Below are 15067 nucleotides of genomic sequence, written 5' to 3'. Positions count from 1 at the left end.
ATTTTAGGCTTCTAGGGGGCTACAAAAATGGGGATTCTGAAAGCTAAGTTTTGATTTTCCCATGTTTTCTTGCAAGTCCAAATTGATAATGACTCTCATCTCCCCCCAAATTTTGGTGGCTACCTTTTTAAAAAAAATTTATATTACTGAAGTATAGTTGATTCACAATGTTGTGTTAATTTCTGCTGTACAGCAAAGTGATTCAGTTATACATATATATACATTCTTTTTTCATATTCTTTTCCAATATAGTTCCCTGTGCTATATAGTAAGATCTTGTTGTTTAGCTGTATATAATAGTTTGCATCTGCTAGTCCCAAATTCCCAGTCCATCCCTCTCCATTGGTGGCTACCTTTTTTTTTTTTTTTTTTTTTTTTTTTTGGCTGTGTTGGGTCTTCGTTGCTGTCCGCAGGCTTTCTCCAGTTGCGGTGAGCGGGGGCTACTCTTCGTTGTGGTGCGCGGGCTTCTCATTGCGGTAGCTTCCCTTGTTGTGGAGCACTGGCTCTAGGTGCGTGGGCTTCAGCAGTTGCAGCACGCGGGCTCAGTAGTTGTGGCGCACGGGCTTAGTTGCTCCGCGGCACGTGGGATCTTCCCGGACCAGGGCTCAAACCCGTGTCCCCTGCATTGGCAGGTGGATTCTTAACCACTGCGCCACCAGGGAAGTCCAGGTGGCTACTTTTTTGTACAGGAGGAGTATTGTTCTAGACTAAGAGAGCAGGCTTGAATATTGACCGATGAATGTATATATCCTCAGTAAAATCTTTTATTCCCTATGCTTCACATACATGTGCGTGTGTGCCTGCGTGTGTGTGTGTGCAGTCTGCTTGCTTGTTCTTTATGTGTTTGATGGTTTATGTGGCTTTTTGACTTGAAAATACTCCAATTCTCTTTTTTGATAAGTAATGCTACTAGCAAGTATAAAATACTCAGAATAATGTAATATTTGGATATTTGCATTTGAAAGTTCATTTCCTTTTTAAATCAAGACAAGTGGGCATTCATTTATTGATGCTAGTGACATCAGTATTAGAACTTTTAGCAACAAACAACGCTCAGCAACCTTTTTTTCTTAGAATTCCTAAAGATGAGTTCCCAGTTAATCAGCTATCAAGAAACTATCTGTTAATGCTATCTGAGTTAAACTTAGCTGAGTTTAATTAAATTTTAAAAGTTGACTGGGAATTCATCCAAAATGTGCTCATCAAAAAACAAAGGTATTTGAAAGTAGAGGTAAGAGATAGGATTATGAGGGACAGAATTAATTTTAAACCTCTTGAACTGGAAAAATGGTTAGAGATAGAAATGCTAAAGATAAAAAGATTTTGTTTTTACTTTAAAAATAGTTCAATACAGTATGTCTGTCCTTAGGATTTTCTGAGGCATGCTCCTTTCAAAATGTGCTTGTCCACACTAACAAATTACTAAGGATAATGGAAAATAAAAATTGCTGAAAGGTACAAAATTACCAAAGGTACAGTATTATTGAAAATCACTATAAGAATATTTTCCCAACCCCAAAATTCCAAGAGATTCTTTTATGATCTGTGAATGTACTTAAATGTAATCTCATAAACAAGTTAAAATATTTCAGTTGTGCATTAAACAAATTCTCTTTAGGAAAAATAATGAAATTACATGAATTTAGTACTGTCTGGAAAAATATGGACTATATAATGAAAAGTTAATCCTGCTGGTAACCTCATTAATGTGGGCTACACTAAACTCCTTACGGGCAAATAAATTGTAAGCTCTTAAATAGATGGATATCTGTCCTGAATGGAATGTTTTAGACATGGTTGGCTCAATAATTGTGGACGATTGAATTCAGGTAGATCTCAGATTGTTCACTGTTTGATATATATTTCTTAATTTTCTTTGTTAGTTATGCTTGATTTAAACAGTAACTAATGAAATGATAGCAGTTGTTTGTATTTACAACCCTATCTGTGCTCTGAAAATTAACATGGCTTTATTGGATAAGAACTTGGTTTAGAAAGAAAAGAAATTAATTTGTTCAAAGAATTTAAAAAATTCAGTGGTAGAACAGATCTAGCTTCTCAAATAACATTGTCTGGACTCTCTCTTTCCCTTTTTCTGTCTCTACATCCCAACTTTACCACTTTCTATGCTGTTTTCCTTCTTTGGCAAATAAATATGGTGGCAAAGATGGAACCACATAGCCACCCCTGGTAGAAGCAGAGTGTTTCGTTTACAATAGAAGCTGACCTCCCATTGTCCTAGCATGGGGCACATGCCCATCCCTGAACCATGTATAATGCTGCAGCATGTACATTAGTTTCCTGTGGTTGCTGTAACAAATTACCACAAACTGGGTGGCTTAAAATAAGAGGAATTTACTTCCTCTTTTCTGGAGGTCGGTAATCCAAAATCAAGATGTCAGCAGGGCTATTCTCCCTCCAGAGATTCTAGGGCAGATTCTGTTTCTTATCTCTTCCAGCTTCTGGTAGCTCCAGACAATCCTCGGCTTGTGGCCGCTTCACTCAGATCTCTGCCTCTGTGGTCATATTGCCTCCGTCTCTTATCTGTGTGTCTCCTTTGTGTATTTGTGTTTAATCTCCCTCTGCCTTAATCTTATACGGACACACGTGATTGTATGCATGGCCCCCTGGGATAATCCAGGATGATCTCATCTCAAGATCCTTAATTTAATTTCACCTGCAAAGATCCTTTTTTGAAATAAGATCATATTCACAAGTTCCAGGGATTAGAATACAGACATATCTTTTGTGGGGGACACCATTCAACCCACTACAGCTAGTAAATGTTTAACAATCTCCTTGACAAAAAAGGGGGAGCCCTCATATATAATATTTGCCTAACCTCCGTGGTTTAAATACTGCCACCATATCCAACTTCAAGTTATCAACAGGAAGTCACTGAACTTGGAGTTGGGAAAAGACGCACAGTAGCGGACCATTATATAGTACTTCTAGCATCCAGATCCAATAGATGTCAGTAGCCTCAAGAGCACAGATAAGAGTATAATGTATTCAAATAATTAGAAAGTGATGAGTTTTGAGTGCCTATTAACTTTGTTTTAAATATAATTTATTTAATTATAAATATATATATACTTTAAATTTTAATGGTGATAACGTTTAACAACTGGCTCACAAAATTCCTGAAAATTTACTGGTTGGTTCAGATGAGCTGGTATAAGCCAGCTCCAACACCACTGGGTAGAATTTGCTAATTGATCAGGTCGGAGTCACACAGCCTAAGGCATAGGGTCAGCAACATGCAAACCACACGGACTGAAAATGAGGTGGGTGGGTCCTGAAGAGAACATTGGGGTGCTATTAGTTAAGAAAAGGAAAGGAACATGGAAACGACAAAAACAACAAAGCCACTTCCGTATCATCATGCAAACAGGTATTAATGATTTCAGGCTAAGGAAAAAAATGTTCAGCAAAGTTCAAAACATTTACTGGTACAACTATTGTGTCTACACATGGTTCTGCAAATCAGTCTCTCTACCTAGGAGAAAAATCACTGTTTCCACATTCTCATTTTACTTAGTTCATACAATCTGTTTTTAAGCCTAGACACATTTATCTCAAGCTGAGCAACTTCAGAAAAATACATAAACCAATGGTCGTTTTTAGAGTATCATTAAAAAAAAGATTAACAGCTTTATTGAGACATAATTTGCACACCATGCAATTTACCCATTTAAAGTGCAAAATCCAGTGGTTTCGGTACATTCACAGAGTTGTTCAACCTTCACCACAATTAGTTTTAGAACATTTTCATCACCTGCCAAAAGAAACTCTGACCCACTCAACTGTCATCTTCCAATGTCTCCACCCTGACCTATATAGCCCTTGGTGACCAATAGTCTACTTTTTGTCTTTATAGATATACCTAGCCTAGGAACTTCATATAAATGGAATCATACAATAGGTGTTCCCTTGTGGCTGGCTTCCTTCACTTAGCATAATGTTTTAAGGTTCATCCATGTTGTAGCATGTGTCAATATTTCATTCCTTTTTATTGTCAGATAGTAATCCATTGTAGGGATATACCACATCTTGTTTATCCACTCATTAGTTGGTGGCCAGGCGGCCATTTGAACTGTTTCTCCTTTTCAGCTATTATGAATAATGTTGCTATGACATTTGTGGACAAGTTTTTATATGGACATAATTTTCATTTCTCTTAACCCAGTGGTCTTTTAAGTTAAAATTGTTAGCGAGGTTTCTTATTTTCCACATGCTCGTTCTCCTTCCCTACCGTTTAGGAATGAAAGTAGAAATGCCACATAGAGAATTCCAATTCTCTTAAATTTGGGGTCACTACCCCAACCCCTTAAGAATCCTGGGACTGGCTCAGCCTGAAGAAGAAGTCGGCTCACCAACTCCAGGGCGGGGGAGGGCGCTGTTTGTCAGGAGAACATAAGAGCTGACTTGGGGTCCACAGATCACTGAGCAGGTGTGATTGAATTTCTTGTCACACCAAGGCCTGGCCTTGCCCACAACAGGCTCATAATAACTAGTACCTCACAGTGCCGTTCAGGCACTCTCCATATGCAAAGTATAAAGAGTAATAAAAATTAAACCTTACTCTCTGGCCTGGAAATCAGAGTCATGGGGTTTGGGAAACTTGCAGAAAAGAGAGGGGAATTTTTAGCTTCTCTGATAGAGACCAGTAGAGAGCTTCATTTTCTCCCTTGCGTGATGGGAAGTGTGCTTCCAAGTGTCTTGCAGACCTGGGATTAAAAAAAAAAAAAAAAAAAAAGCTCTATATTAATTTATACAGCAACTTTCTTCCAAGAAATTCAGAGGGTCTCAAACAGTCTTTCACTCATTCCCCTGAGGGAGTTTGCATAAATGTGCATAAGAAATTACTTTTTTTTAAATTTACACTCTCCAGTTAGCCAGTACCAGGCAGAAATAGAACTAGAAAAGCAGACCTCCTGACCAAACATTCCGCTATAATATTTTCAGTGAGCTTCTATAAATCAATGCACAGCCTTAAAAACAGGATCTCTCCATAATATCCCCGGGACTCTGCTCACTGATGACTGATGTGCCTTTCACCAGGGGCAAAATTTTCCCCTCCAGATGAGAGTCAACCGACATGGCACGCACCATGACCCTCAGGAATCTCATTCACTTACAGTGGCGTGCTCAGGCCCACCTTGAAACAGGCCGTCCAGATTTCCCTCTCGCAGCTCAGCACTCCTGACCCAGCCCAACTGAAAACCTCTCAAGAATCTCGGGACTGGCTCAGCCCAAAAGAATCCTGCTCCCCAACTGCGGGCAGAAAACTGGGGTCTAGCCAGTCCCTCTCACTTTGTCACTTGCTGTGTCTCCATGTTGCTTATACAGTGGGCTGTACTGCCCCTCAGAGTCCTGCTGGTCATACTGGGGAAGAAACTCAGTTCCAGTTTCCCAAAGCCCAACTCGGTGCCCAGGTGGATGGCTCTGGGAGAGCTTCCAGCAACAGGCATACGCAGGGCCCAACCCAGCTCTCCATCCCAAACCAAACACTTAATTCCTCGTGTTGGGCCCTTTCTCAACATATTCTTTTTTTTTTTTTTTAATTTTTATTGGCATATAGTTGACTTACAATGTTGTATTAGTTTCAGGTGTACAGCAAAGTGACTCAGTTATACATATACATATATCCACTCTTTCTCTTTTTTTTTTTTTTTTTAAGATTCTTTTCCCATACAGGCCACTACATAGTATTGAGTAGAGTTCCCTGTGCTGTACAGCAGGTTCTTATTAGTTATCTCTTTTATATATAGTAGTGTGTATATGTCAATCCCAGTCTCCCAATTTATCCTTCCCCTTTTTTCAGCATATTCTTATTGTGACGTTCTTATTGCCCATCCCTGAAAAAAAAAAGTTTCTTTTTTTTTTTTTTTTTTTTGGTTAGGGTTACACTAGCTCATGTAGAATCTCACACCTGGGGAATATCTGTGCCTTTCTTCCAACCCCCAGAAAGCCTCTGGGCTCTACAAATTTCTTCCCAGGGATTCTGGGGGAACGGGAAATCGTAATCCATTTAGCAAAAGAAAGCTCATACACGTGTCCTATGCTGCATCCAGCCTCAGACATATTTTGTTTCATACTCTTAGCCTTATTTAAACTTTATTTAACCTTAAACTTTATTTAAACTTCATGTTAGGACTGGCTCCATAGTTTGCGGGGTCCAGCGAAACGTGAAAATACAGGCCCCTTGTTCACAGTTTAAGAATTTCACATTAAACCAAGCACCGAGGCCCTTCCTAGTACCAGGTGCTGTGTGACTGCACAGGTTGCATGTCTGTGAAGCCACCAGCCCTGCTGCCAAGAGTTAAAAGGCAAAAGACTCCTAACCTCTCTTGAAAACTAGAAAAATGTGGTAACTCTCTGTTTGCATCCCTAAATGGAGCACAGAATTGGCTGGTGCCGAGTTGCCGCTTGTATTAGTTCGCTAGGGCTACCATAACGAAGTACCGTAGACTGAGTGACTTAAATGACAGAAATTTATCTTCTCACAGTTCTGGAGGCTAGACGGCTGAGATCAAGGTGTCAGCAGGGTTGCTTTTTCTAAGGCCTCGGTCTCGAGCTTGCCTTCTCACTGATGGCCACCTTCTCCCTGTGTCTTCACAGGCCCTTCCTCTGTACCTGCCTGTGTCCTAATCTCCTCTTCTTATAAGGACAGCAGTCACATTGGATGGGAGCCCACCCCACTGACCTCCTGTTACCTAAGTAACATCTTTAAAGGTCCTCTCTCCAAATAGAGTCACACTCTGAGGTACTAGGGGTTGGGGCTTCATCATAGGAACTTTGGAGGGGACACAACACAATTCAGCCCAGTACACAGCTGTTCCCTTCAGAGCGGGCACGGTGCTCCAAGTCACAGCGCTAGCCCCGTCTCAGCAGCTGCCATCCGCCATGTTGCATGGGCTGCTCTCCTTCCTCCTGCTTCCCCTCTCTCAGAGAGAGGGACCTGCTCCTCCGGGGTAGCGCATGGCATAGTGACACTGTCTACCACGGGACAATGGCTGCACACTCCCTCTACCTCTGCAAAACTAAGATTGCTACTCAAGTGATCCTTTGCAGCACTGTAATCAGTTTCTTAAAAAACGAAAACGAAAATGTACCCATTCTATAGCGGTAAGACTTCAAGTGCAGAGCAGAAAGGAGAAATTGCCGTGGGGTATGACTGGCTACTCAGACTCGATCTGCAGGTTTTAACAGAGGGAACTCTCAGCGATCCTACTTAAAATCACCTGACCATCTAAGGGATGGCCCAAAATTTCAATGGAAACCCAGCTATACAGCTCCTTGGAGGCAGCATACTTCCAAATTGGTCTTTGTACCTATTTGCAGAAATGTTAGCCAGATTATAGCTGAAAATTCTGCTAATTCTGGGGAAGTTTTTGGTCTTGTGCCTGGAACTGTTGAAACATACATTCACACCTACCACATGTAACACTTAGCAGCATAATTTCCAGCACAACACTTTCCTACTTTATTTTTAAAAGAAATAGAGCCAGAGACTAAAGATCTGCGCTCACCCTGCTGCTTTTTGCAAGAGGCTCCACAAAAGGTGGAGGGGATGGCTTCTGTGTGAAAAGAGGATTATTTTGCATTTTTAAAAGGAAAGGAGCCACAAAAATCTTTGCTCAGAACCAGGGAACGTATGATGCCGAAACATGTAACATTTGCACCTGTGTGTCAATAGAAAAAAATCATGTCAAATGTGCAAGGCTCTGGGAAAAGAGTAATGATTATCTCATAAACCCCAGTATTAGAGCTTGGAAAAGACCTTCAGAACATCTTACTGTATCCCCGTTTGTGTTAAGACCAGGAAAAGGAGGTTCTTAAATTTTTAAAGACTCGCTCCAGACCAGCACTCCACCTAAAACGCAGGTCTTTTCTCCCGGCCAGGGCAGTTCCCACCCCACCAGGCTACTTCCAAACAGGCATTGTCCTGTCGGCCTAAACTGCATACCAAAATCACAAAACCCGCTCTCTTTATACCAGCGTCTCTATTTAGACTGCAGAGTTGAGAAAGCAAAGGCTATTTCAACTTCAACTCCCTTAGCAAACAGAAGAAAAGGCATCTGACCCGCCGACTTTTCCAGCTGGTCCCTGGGTCTGGCCGCCCGGTCTCCGCCGTAGCGTGCGGGCGCCGGCTGCCGGTCTGCCACCAGGGGGCGCAGCCTCCTTTGTCCTGACACCGGCATTGAAGGCAAGCTCTGCAGCCCGGCTAGGCCTCCACGAAAATCTGCCTTGCCCTCCTTTCATGGTTTCTCTCTGTAACCCGCCCACTCCCCAGCTCCCTTCATTCACTTTAAAACCGTTTTCTTCTTCTTGCCTGACGCTCACAGTCTCCCTCCGTCCCATCTCATATCTGTGCATGTCACCGGGCTCTGGGCATGTTTGTAGACGGGCTTTTCAGAGACACCAGACCCCCTCCCCAGCAGCTCTTCCTCTGCAAAGCTTAGGAGACCGTGGCCGCAGCTTATCATTTGCTCTCACTTGGAGGCCCCTCAACTGAGGATGTTTCTAAAGATTCTTCCAGAATGAAGGAGCTTCAACGACAGGACTAGCTCCCTGGAAAAACGATCATATCCGTCCTCTAATACCCCTGCCTTCCACTCAAAAAATAATAACAAACAAATGAAATGACTGGTTCTGGGAAGCTCATGCCCCCCGGTGTTCACCCTCACCACCGCTCCTGCCCCTAAACAGTCTCAGATCAGCCTTTGGAGGTAGACACCTACCCAAAGGGACCGGCTTAAGCATCCTTTCAGCCACACCCCTCACCACCCCACTGTGCAACCCAGACAAGGTAACTGCCTCCTTCTGCCCTCACCAGCTTGGCTGTATCTGTTCTCCAGCAGAAAGAAATCCACTCAGATTCCAAAGACTCAGTGTTGCCGTCTTTCAGGGATAAATGAACAGCCCCTTCTTCTCTAAGACATACTTCTAGCGCTGCCCCACAGGCACAACTCACAAAATGCTAACCCTCAAATCCCCAAAACACACCCTTTTTGCAAAGAACCCTAAAAATCCACTGTTCTGAACGAATAGGGCACAGGGTCCTATACAGGCCTTTGAAAGGCAGCTGCTCTATTTACATGGAGAGATTTCAAGTTTACAGGGTCCTTTCCCTGCCTCTCATTCTAGCTTCGGAACAACCCGCAGAGACAGGCAGGGAAATCTCAAGCCTGAGAGGTTTGCACCAGTCCTAGAGCTAGTAGAGGGTGTGGGCAGCACTTGGGTGACAGTACTCAGGTGACAGGGGCCTGAGAAGAGCTGCTTGTCCAGTTGACATCACAGATGAGCATCAGGTTATCTGCCCTGAGAGAGCCTATGGTCTGGGCTCCTGAAAAACTGCAGCGTTAGTGGGAGCCTGGATGGGGCAGGAGCAGAGGAAAGGAAGGGGTGATAGTAACTCTAACGTGACCCTTCTTTTTAATCTCTGGCTTCCTTCACTTCCGTGTTCTCCCCACTCACCTTAGCTAATGCAGAAGAATGCAAGTGCTGAGCCTGGAGACAGGTAGCCCCAGCCAGTCTGCCTGATGTGAGCCAAACTCTCCTCATTCATAAAGTAATGATAAGGTCTGTCAGATATGGAGAAAGTCACTAAAGGGCATAAAAGGTCAGTGGTATTCTGGGCAGGGGGGAAGGGCAGAGTAGGAGACTTTTACTTTCATTTTATGCCCCTTTGTATTATTGGAAGTATTTTGATTTATGCATATCATTACTTTCGTAATTTTATTTTTTAATTTTTATTGGGGCTAATGATGCTCTTTAGAATTGCTGTCCTGATGACTTATGTAAAGTGTCTGGCATGGCATGTAGTCTGGTACGGAGTTGATGCTTCCCGAACAGTAGTTTATTATTAGCGATCACACCACTCTCAAAACTGAGCAAATGGACTTCAAATCGAGAAACTCGGAGTCTGATGCAGACTCTGTTCTCAGCTCACTGTATGCCCTTGAGTAAGTCAAATCCTTCTCTGAGCCTTGGTTTCCACATCTGTAAAATTACAAGATACAGGCCAGTTGATTTGGAAAACTGTGGGAAGGACAGAGCAGAGCTCACCCCCAAAAGTGACTGAGGCACCTTCTAAAATTCAGCCACAGGCTTTGCAAGGAGGTCTCTCAAGCTTGAGTTCATCAGGCAGAAACCCTTCCTAAAAGTTGTCAACTAGGGTAGGCGGAAAGGGCCAGAGACAGCGGAACAAGTTCTAAAATAATACAGGAATTAAATTAGGAAACAAAAATGTGTGAACACTGTAAGGTCATCAGCTTGGGGGGGGCGGGGAGGTGGGAAAAGACAGTTTAGGCTGTTCCTTGGGTGTAGTTGGCCTCATGATTATTTCCTGACAAAAGAGATGCCCTTGGTTGGCAGAGGGGATGAAATTCAAGGCCAGAGCCCCCTGGCCCGGCCAGAGCCAGCCCCAGTCCAATCTCCTAGGCTGAGAGTTCTGTGTGGGGCACAGGGCTGGCCTTGGTGAGACTAGACCCTCTGCTTAGCACAAGCAGAAGCAGAGCCGCCCAGTAGAACTGGGTGGAGGAACCTCTTAAGTTTCTCCCAGCATTAACTGAACCACCACAACAGAAGCAGAGAGACTGGGTCATGGAGGGTGCAGATGCTCAGACACTAAAACTTCAGCAGCTGGGTTGGGGAGACCTGTTCTGGGGCAGCCCAGCTCCTGAGAATCCAATAGAGGCGTGTTCCTGGAACACACACTGATTCATTTCCCACACTGCTCAGAATCAGAGATTTTTCCTTATAGTCTCCTTTGCCAGTGCTGGGCCTTTGGGGATGGGAGGCAGGTGGTCTGGTGGGTAGGAAGGTTGAGACTCCTTTTGCCCTGTGGTCTTCTTCCTATTTAAAGCAGCACCGCCTGTCGTAGCAGCCTCTTGCCAATATTTGCAGGCAGGAAGATTTCCTGACATTGCAAGGGGGGTGTTCAGAGCAGATGGGAGGCCCTTTCTTAAGGCCATCAGGCAGAGCAGAAATTGGTTTCACCTGCTCCCCAGGAGGAATCTTCAGACCCCACTCTGGAGGTCAGAAGAAAAAGTGTAATTTTTTTTTTTTTTGGTAACTCTGAATTATCTGGCCTCGCCTGTTACAATATCTCCCCCCAAAGCCCGTGTTGTCTCTGCCTGAAGGGAAAGTAGTGTTTTCAATTCTTGTGGGATCTGAAATAACGGTTCCAAAGTATGCCAACACCTGGAAGACCCCTCCCTTTTTTATGAGGCCTAGCGATCTAAGGGAGGGGGGAGAGGGAGGAGGAAGGAGGTGCCTGGTAGAGAGGCTTCGGCAGGTAGCAGCAACTCTGCCTGATTTCCAGAGAGCAAAACCAAATAAATAAAAACTGCTCCAATCATCATACTTTGATAAACCTATATTCTTCGAACTTCAGTGTTTTTAGAGAAATGCCTTCTGTTGTACATTAGAAGTCACTTTCAAAGGCAGTTCTGAATGTCTGGCTACTTGTTAAAATGCTTTCTGCGCTTGCTTTTCCGCGCGGTTCTTTTCTGTGCCCGTTTGTATCTCTAATAAGCAGCATTGTTTACTACCCTTGGGTCCGTGCCCCTGGGACTGAACTGAAATAGAACAGGAGCGCCGAGGTTGAGTGCTGGAAAATATTCCGGGTTTCTCAGGCCCCCGAGGGGTCCCCGGGTCAGCCGAGCGGGCCGCGCGGGGAGAGCCCACCGGTGCGTGTGCGCCCTGCGAAGCGCAAGTTTGCAAGAGTTGTTCCAGACGCCCTTAGTTCTGGGCAAGGATGCCGAGATGAGTGGCCACAGGAAGAAGGCACACGGGGAAGGGAAATACCATTAAGGTCTGGGACTAGAGGTGTGACTTAAGGGCCGAACAGCCCCATGTTGCCAGGATCGTAAAAAGAGACTGCGGCGCAGGAAACGTTCTGAGCTGTCTTTTAGGCTCGAAGTCTCAACTCTCATCCCTGTGCAATAAATTCTCATGAATAAATTCTCGTTCTTCCGTGTAGCCCCCCAGTCTTCGCTGTCAAAACGAGTATCCTAAACAAGAAGAGGATTACCACCCCTCCTTTCCTGCAGTTGCCGAATATTTGTCCCCATTTCGTTTTCAGCCGAGTGCTTTGTGACAATGGGGGATGTAAGCGCGTGCGCCGAGAAATAAAGCGCCTCTGTACCCCTAGCTATAGAGAAAGTCTTTCCGTCCCCTCCGACCCCAAACGCGCCCCTCCGTAGGGCCTCTCCCAAATTCCACCTCTCCCAAAACGGAGTGGAATTCGCTATCAAAAAGCAGAAACCCGCATCGGAGACACAACGCGGACTGCCTTCAGCGTCTGGGGGAAATTTTTCCGGTTTAGCCCAGCCTGCGTCTCTACACCCACCCCAATTTGATGTCAGGGCAGGATCTGCTGGAGAGTTTGCCGGAAAGAATGTTATTAAACGCGCGAGCCAGACCCGGGCTGTGCGCTTCCCAAGTGAGACTTCCAGCCCCAGGGCCCGGCCCGAACTGTCCTTCCCACAGGTTCCTGTGAGAGACAAGCCCCCTGTCCCCAGTCTCCGAAATTTCCTCCAACAGACTGCAAAGATTGCTCAGACTGCCCTTCTTAGCTCCGCTCCCTCATCCAGTTAGGTTGTTTAAAAATACAGAGATTCTGTTTGCTCGCAAGAACACAGTGATTTCCCTCAAGCAACTCTTGCAAGAGCTTTAAGCAGCCTCTGGGCTGCAGCGAGTCCAAGCGTCGGAGGAGTTTTCAGAATTCCAAGAAGTAGTAAGGTGAATTTTGGTACAGGGAAAAGCGCAGGGTGTTGGAGTGCAGGGTGGGAGTGGGCGCCGAGAAAGCCGCCTGGAGGCTTTTTGTCTTTTAAAGTTAGACTTGCACCGAGGTGCCAGCACAAACGGCACCGCTTCGTGGTTTCCGAATTTAGAGAATCGTGCTGAGTTTGGGCCCATCCCTGAAGTCAGGGGCCCCGCTCAGCGTACTATTACCAGTTAGTTCCCCAAGAGCAAGCAGAAGCGCGGGCGCAGCTCGCTGGGCACTGCCAGGGACTTTGTCCGCTGCTCCCGGCTCTTCTGTCCTCTCCCTTCTCGTGCCAAGCCCAAAACCATCCTCATCGCTGCCAGGATTTTGCACGGGGTAAAGGAGGGCTGAATGCCTAGGCTGCGGAATCTCCCAACAGGTAGTTTCACCCGGGAGCTGGCAAGGCTTAAATATCAAAGGCTGGGCCGCTCAGGCTGCGTTAAGCGGGAGCCCAGACGCAGTCGCACAGGGAGCCGGGGAAGGAAAGTCGCGTTCTGGGAGTCATCTTAAATCACCCTGTTTTCTCTCCAATCTCCAGCTTCTTTCGAAATAGCGCGAGCTGGGCCGTTTGGAATGGCACTCAGTGAGCCTAAATAAGCCGCTTCAGGCTGTAAATTCACATCCGATTTGAATTCTTTTTTCCCCCCAGTAGTTACTACAGAACCCAGCTCGGCTTTAGACCCATAGGTATTTATTTGGGAATTGGGAGATTCCCCTTCGAAACGCCCTAGGCTCCAGAGCAAAAAAGGAAAAGGCCGTGTTGCACGTGGATGATATTATTGAATTATGCCTTTCCCTGGTGCGCAGTGAGGAAAAGCAGAATGCCAGGCGGTATGTGGAATGGGCGGCGGCGGCCTTGCGCTCCAGAGAGCGCACTACACTTCCTTCCCAGGGCGCAGGGAGAAGTTGGGTTGGGCCACTGCGTCCTGCCTCCAGCAAGGATGCGCAGGCCGGAACTTCGCAGAAGCCTGATCCTGGCTGCGTGGCCCCGTCCCCTTCAGGGGCACTCTCCCAAATGTCCCCGCCAGAGGCCGTGGGCGCACGTGGTGCACGGAGACCCGGCGCGCGAAACTGAGCGCATCACCCCCAAAGATCCCTGGCGCGCGCAAGGCCCTCGCCGGGTGGCAGAAGGTGGGCGACCGAGCCTTTGAGCCGGCGGATCTAATCCCCGCTTTGGCAGACAAGCCTTTCCCGCTGCTGCTCTGAGCTGTCGTGGGGTAGTGTTTTCCGCACCAACACACACCGCGGAACCCCGGCTCTGCCTGCTCTGTCCCCTAGAGAAACGCCCTCAAACTCCCCAGGGTCACTGGCCCCTAGAAGCCTCTGCGGCCGTGGGCGGACCTGATCCGGGAGACTTGGATCTTTAACCGCCTCAGGACCTGGCCTCCCAATGACACCCAGCCTGCTCGCCCACGCCTACCCGCTCAGCTTGCACGCCCTGCGCCTCCTCCGCTAACCGTGCTACCTAAACTTTCCAAAGTTTTCTAGCGCGTTGCCACCTCTAGTTCGCCTCGGCTGGCGCTGGCAAGAGGAGAAAAAGAACCACCCCTCCTCCCCCGCCCCCTCCACCTCTCTTTCTCTCCTCTCCCTCCCACCTTCGGCCTCCCCTGTGAGTCCAAACCTTGCGAGTGGGAGCGCGCGGTGGTGGAGCCCCCGAAGGCAGACTCTGCAGGGGACGGAGTTCGTTCCACATCCTCCACTCTCTGCGCCTCGGCCGTTCCGCCCCCTCCTCCCCCACCTCGTTTGCGGCGCAGGGACCTGTGGGCTTGTAGTTTAGTTTTGTGCAAATTTAGTTTTTTTTCCTTTTTTTTTTAGTTTTTTTTTTTTTTTCTTTGCGATTACATCCTGCTGGAGCCTCAAGAATCCGCCTGCCTTCCAGTTTCCCGGCGCTGGGCTAGGGAGACGCATCCTTCGCGCCGGGCGGGTTGTTTCCTGAGTGAGGCCAGGGGTCCCCAGGCCGCGATTTCTCCGCCTGGGCTTCGTCTCCCAACGAGACCCTCCGTCCTGGTGTGGGGCAAATTCGTGCTGGAGCTCAGCCTCAAGGCAAGCCTCCTGTGCCTCCCCGCGGCCCTCGCCCCCAAGCCCCGCCAGAGCTGCGGATGCAGCCAGTGAGGGGGATACTTTTATACCGGTTTAGGAGACCGGAGTAGGGGGGAAACCCCGTTCTAACACCTTCCTGAGGGCTTCCTACACACGGAAAATTCGAGGTAGAAAGGTTCCCTCCCTCCAGGTCCCGCAGCAACGGGTGCCCCGCCTAGAGACACCCACGGAAAGTGCCCCGAGTTGGTT

General features: G+C 46.7%; 1 long non-coding RNA gene across 3 annotated transcripts in view; it reads right to left on the bottom strand.

Moving 5' to 3' along the window:
* Nucleotides 1-3426: 3426 nt before the first annotated feature.
* LOC309663683 overlaps nt 3427-15067 on the bottom strand; it is a 43029-nt gene continuing 31388 nt past the window's right edge. For all 3 annotated transcript variants that reach the window (XR_014265401.1, XR_014265402.1, XR_014265403.1), the window contains exon 3: nt 3427-4730. This is a non-coding gene — a long non-coding RNA (uncharacterized lncRNA). The remainder of the gene's footprint in view (nt 4731-15067) is intronic.

The sequence above is a fragment of the Balaenoptera physalus genome (genome assembly GCF_965194825.1).
Source record: "Balaenoptera physalus genome assembly, chromosome: 7".
NCBI lineage: Eukaryota > Metazoa > Chordata > Mammalia > Artiodactyla > Balaenopteridae > Balaenoptera > Balaenoptera physalus.
This window is presented reverse-complemented; position numbering and strand designations above follow the sequence as displayed.